The sequence below is a fragment of the Microtus oregoni genome, unplaced genomic scaffold (genome assembly GCF_018167655.1).
Source record: "Microtus oregoni isolate MIOR12 unplaced genomic scaffold, Mior012 000046F_ref0000063, whole genome shotgun sequence".
NCBI lineage: Eukaryota > Metazoa > Chordata > Mammalia > Rodentia > Cricetidae > Microtus > Microtus oregoni.
Window position 1 is genome coordinate 9,112,465 of NW_024543220.1, and position 6,045 is coordinate 9,118,509.

The following is a 6,045-nucleotide window of genomic DNA, read 5'->3' on the forward strand; positions in this document are numbered from 1 at the left end:
GATGATGCCAGGCTGGTACTAAGTCTTTGATGTCTACTCCAGACTGCTTCTAGCCACTATTTGTTGGTTCCCACTTCTAGAAACCTGAAGTTAGGAGGAAAATATACAATATCAGCAAAAGGATAAGAAGCAAGTGCTTCCTTAGCACACAGCCACTAACTTCCTCTACTGGGATGGAGCCTTCTCAACAGGACAATTTAATGTAGCTGATAATGGTTCCATCTTCCCAAACCTCAAGTGGAGGGGCATTAAGTCATTCACTCAAGGATATTTGACCGATGGGAGAATGAGTTCTTTAGTTCTAGGGCAGTGCTACTGAAAAGCACATACAAGAAATTATCACAAACTACTGAGTCTATCTCTTCATCCTCCCTGACTTGATTTCACTGGAAACATAAAAGTCAATACCTCTTACAGGATCAAAGATTGAAACATAGATTCTGTTACCTGAATATGTGTGTGGTCCCCCGGGGCTCAGACCCAGGGTCTGGTCCATGCAAAACAAGTGCTGTACCACTGATCATTGCACACACCCCAAGCTCTGTGACTTAGAGTTTTAATATATAGATCCATTATTTACATTGTTCATAACTGATCTATCCCCTGATGACTTAAGCTAAAAATATGATTAGGTCGGGGCTGGAGAGATGGCTCAGAGGTTAAGAGCATTGCCTGCTCTTCCAAAGGTCCTGAGTTCAATTCCCAGCAACCACATGGTGGCTCACAACCATCTGTAATGGGGTCTGGTGCCCTCTTCTGGCCTGCAGGCATACACACAGACAGAATGTTGTATACATAATAAACAAATAAATATTTAAAAAAATATATATTATTAGGTCAGAAATGCAAATAGTGCACCTTGCCTACAGAACCTCATAGCTTAGTACATAGCACACTGTAGAGTGTTTCCTTTCCCCTCCTAATCTGCTGGCTGTTTGGAAACTGCAGCCTGTGACCACTATCCAGCATGCAGAGAACCTCAGAGTACCCTTATGTACCAATACTGTTAGCCTAGTACAAGTTAAATCAAACCCCGCAAAACAAACTGAATGAATGTTAAGACTTTCCCATTATTTCGAACCATCTTAAGTGTTGGCATCATGAGTCAGCCATGGCTTCTACGACCAGATCCCTGTATAGAACAGTGATAATAATCCAACAGCATTTAAGTTCCCTGTTCACTTGGGAAATTTTACACTCATTGAAGAAAAAAAAAAAGGCCTCTTCCTATGGACAGCCACTCACCTATTCCTCCTCTCTCTAGATGCTAAAGAAAGCATAAAGGGATAAAAACAAGCGGCCCTTTCCTTGCTGCCCACTTCTTTGGTTAAGTGAAAACACCAGGCAGGAACAAGGCATTAGAGGAATTGCTAACTGGATCCCCAAGAAGTTGCCAGGAAAGCTGGATCTGAAGTTGATTTTCTTCCTTCTCTCTCACCTTTCATCTTCCTTCTTTCTCTTAAGACCACTCAAGGTTATCCAAAAAAGATAAAAATAAATAAAAATAAAAACAAAGCAAGCCGGGCGGTGGTGGCGCACGCCTTTAATCCCAGCACTCGGGAGGCAGAGGCAGGCGGATCTCTGTGAGTTCGAGACCAGCCTGGTCTACAAGAGCTAGTTCCAGGACAGGCACCCAAAACTACAGAGAAACCCTGTCTTGAAAATCCAAAAAAGATAAAAATAAATAAATAAATAAATAAATAAAAAAGACCACTCAAGGCTGATGCTTGAGAGGTACTGACCAAGCTTCCTCTCCCACTTTTCAGCCATTAAATTCCAAACAGCTCTATACTAGTATTAATGGACCTGTCCTTAGTTTATAGCAAGGAAGACCTCTGTTTTCATCAAATTTCCACAATTGCAGGAAAATGTTGGAGCTTGGTGACCCAGCCTATTTTTTTTTTTAAAGATTTACTTGTTATGTATATAGTGTTTTGCTTGCATGCCGGAGGAGGGCACTAGATCTCACTGTAGATACAGAGTTACCATGTGGTTTCTGGGAATTGAACTCAGGACCTCTGGAAGACCAGCCAGTAATCTTAACCTCTGAGCCATCTCTCCAGTCTGTGACCTAGACTCATTACCCAAGCTCCTGGTAAACTAAAACAGGGACAGCCAGGGCTATAAAATAAGTCTCAAAAAGCAACACACACACACACACACACACACGATAGTAGAAAGCAGTCTTCTGAGACAGTTTGGGCTACATAAGTCTCAAAAAAAAAGGAACACAGGATAACGGGGAGCCGTCCTTGATACGGATTTAGGCTACTTGAGAAGACTCACAGGTATTGCTTACCTCCACCCATCTCCTTCCTCGTTTACCTCCTTTTGTACTTTTCTGGTCCAGGAACCTTGAGTATGAAAGAAGACTGAATAAGACTTGGCTGTTAGTAGGAAGTGGGTTCACTTGTGTCCTGTCCTGGCCCCGCCCTTCCATAGGGTAAATTTCTGGAGAGAATGCGCGGGCACCTCTCAATCCCGAATCCACTCCTCCAACTAAAATTTATTCACAGTTTCCACAAATCTGAGGGGTCAGGCTGGTCCACATAGCACACACTCGTAATCCTTGCGCTCGGGCGGCCGATTAGGCAGCCTTGAAGCAAAACATCCCGTCTCTCAGTCTCTTTCTCTAAATCAGAGCCCCTTACCCAGCCCCCCCCCCCCCGCCTCTCTCTCTCTCTCTCTCTCTCTCTCTCTCTCTCTCTCTCTCACACACACACACACACACACACACACACACACAACCTGAGAAACGCCCGCGCAATGTAGGCTTTGCTGGATGTGCCCAACCCCAGTCGAGAAAACCTTGGGGTTCAGCCGAGTGAACTTTTCCACGGTCTTGCCAGGCAGGGAGGCTTCTACCAGCTAGCGGTCGGTCCCCTCGTGGCTCAGCCCAGGGCTCTCACGTTCTCATCGGGCCCATCAGTCCTGCAGTCGCTTGATTGGCGTGCAGTCTTCCCCAGTGCTCGACCTCCAAGTGGTGGCCCCTAACCGAGCACAACCACGCCTAGAACTCCACCCCCCACCCCCGCCTCCCCCTCCCCTTCCCTAGACCGCAGCTCCCTGAAGGGCCGTTTGCTTTGGAGCCCTGACCGGAACACAGTGGCACGAACTAAGGACGGCTCTTCTGCCCCAAGTCAGGGATCCGTTACGCAGTGGCCACGCTTTGACTTGTAGTCACTCTGCTTCTGCTCTGCAGGTAACCCACCCCGGTGGCTGCCCGCCGAGGTCAGAAATTTATCACAATACCAAGCCTTCTTGCCCCGCCTCCGGCCGGTCTACACTGTCTCACCTACCTCATAGGCTAGGAAATCCCAGTTCCCAAAATTCCTGAAAGCGTGTCTCAATTTTGGTAATTCCAGTACTAGGCAGGTGGAAGTGAGTTCCAGCCCGGCCAGGACTACACAGTAAAAACAAAACAAAAAACGAGAACACAGAAGACACACAACTGCTCTCAACCTCTGATCCACTCTCCAGTGCCAGCTCATTGTGGGTGCTGCCCTCCCTCGGCTGCTGATCCTGGGTTCTATAAGGGGGCTGAGCAAGTCATGAGGAGCAAGCCAGTAAGCATCATCTCATGGCCTCTGCATCAGATCCTGCCTCCAGGTTACTGCCCTGTTTGAGTTCCTGTCCTAACTTTCTTCAGTGATGAACATTGATCTGAAAGTGTAAGCCAAATAAATCCTTTCCACTCTAACTAAATTTTGTTTGTTTTCAAGACAGGGTTCCTCTGTAGCTTTGGATCCTATCCTGGAACTAGCTCTTGTAGATCAGGCTGGCCTTGAACTCACAGAGACCCGCCTGCCTGCCTTCCTCTGCGGGGATTAAAGGTGTGCACCACCGCCGCCAGGCCTAGCAAAAGAAACTTTAAGAAAGTACCTTTGTGTGTTTACAAATTTCTAAGCAAATTACTGCAGCCCCAGTGGCTCTAATGTTGACAGTATTTAGATCACAGGCAAGCACAGAAGGACCGAGATCCAAAATCTGAACATAGCAGCTGATGCTCTCAGTGCAGAGTGTTTGCCTAACATAGACAAAGCCCTGGGTTCCTTACCCAGTACCACAAACAAAAATTGGAACATAAACTCTATCCAAACTCCAGGCTGGCTACCTAAGTAAGTATACAAGGGTGTAGAAAAACCAGATCATGCAGGCGGTCTACCTTTAAAAGGCAGAAACTGTCCTGGTGGGATTTGCAGATCTATACCTTTATCTGCCCTGCCCCCTTGACGAACCAACATTGAAGCAGAAAAGTGTCCTTCTCAGATCGCCACCAAAGAATCTGATTCATATTAAAAAGCAAAGAGCTTTATTCATTCAAGCTCAGGATTGAACCCTTCCTGTGTCCAACCCAGCGGTAGAAACAGAGAGTGCCCAGCCTGGGCAGGATAGGAATTTTCTTTATCATAGTAGAGATTGGGGGTGAGGGAATTTTCAGGGTTCAAGACCCTGATTGACTGACATTTGTCGTGGGTTGTCTTGGAAGAAGGGAATTGGTGCAGGCTGGTTTCAAGGACATCTGCTGCTCTTGCTTAATCTTATCTAATGGCTGTGCTGTTTGGAATGTCAGATACTTCCGCTTAGATGAGATCCCATCCCTGGGTGGTTCCAGTTAGTTCCAGGGGATCAGACTCCTTCTTCTGGCCTCTGAGAGTCCCAACCGTGCAAGTAGTCATTTAGGCGAAATATATACCCACACACATAAAACACAATGAAAAAGAAATTGTTTAAAATGTTTTGATATCTCTTGCCCTCTGTTCTCCTACCTCTCCCCCTCTCAGAACCTGACATTCCAATGGTCATTTCCATCTGAAAAGTGGCACTCCAGTTAGAAGCTCCTAAGCCTGTCTGCAACTGAACCCACCCCTGAAGCACTGCTGTTTCAGTCTGGACTTCCTGTATCCCTTTCTCTCAGGTTTCCGCCCACCATTCATTCCTTTTGAACTCTCTCCTGGTCTCAACGCCTCGTTTTTCACTTCCGGGGCCTCCCTGTCTTCCCAGGACAAAGCCCTGGGTGTCTCTGGCTCCTCCTCCATCTTATTTGTGGAGTTCTGGGCTGGTTCTCAGGAGGGAAATCCCAGCACAATGGGAGCAGGAACGAGCTGTGTAGTCAACCTGCAGCCTTCTGTCGCGAGTCAGCGTCCTCCAGCACTCAAGGGAGGGACGCATCTGTGTTTGCGAGGATTTGGGAAGCACTCACACCCTGAACCTGACACAGTTTTGAATACTGAGCCAGAGGCTCTGGTTGCTGAAAGCTTTGGGCCACGGGGAAGTTTCCGCGGGAAGATAAAGACCTGGGGTCGTCTGTCTTCAATATCATGGCCACACGAGGGCGCTGCTGCTCTATCCTCTTAGATTGTGTAAACCAGGAGAGCAGGGTTGTTAGGGAATCAGCCAGTAAGGGCCTACTGAAGGCTGGGCCAGGGTGTAGGGGATGAAGATGCCTCTGAGTGACCAGGACTACACAGTGGTTGGAAGAAAGTAGAGCGGTTATAAGGAGTCCTGTTGTGTCTCTCTTAGTATTTCCCTACTCAACCCCTTGATGTCAACATTACTTTCCATTTTCTGTTCGATCCCTGAGGGTTTGGGAACTTGGGGGGAGGGGCGTGCTCACATACACATAGGAACAAAACTGGAAATTCAACCCACTCAACCCAGGGCATAGACTAAGCAAAGAACAACACTCTAGCCCCTGAAGACTATTTTGTAAACATGATCTTTTAAATTTTAGATTGTATGGGGCTGGACAGATGGTTAAGAGCACTTACAGATCTTGCAAAGAGCCTGAATTTGATTCTCAGCACCCATATCAGATGACTCACAGCAAGCCTGTACCTCCAGCTCCTCTTACACACACACACACACACACACACACACACACACATACACAAATAAATCCTAAATTAAAATTTAGAATGCTTTTAGATTTCTAAAGAAACTGCAAAATTGAGGCACAGAGCCTCCAGCTTCTCTGCTTAAAACATCCTGCAAGTCTGGAGATAGAGATCAGTGGTTAAGAGCACTGTCTGCTCTCACAGAGGA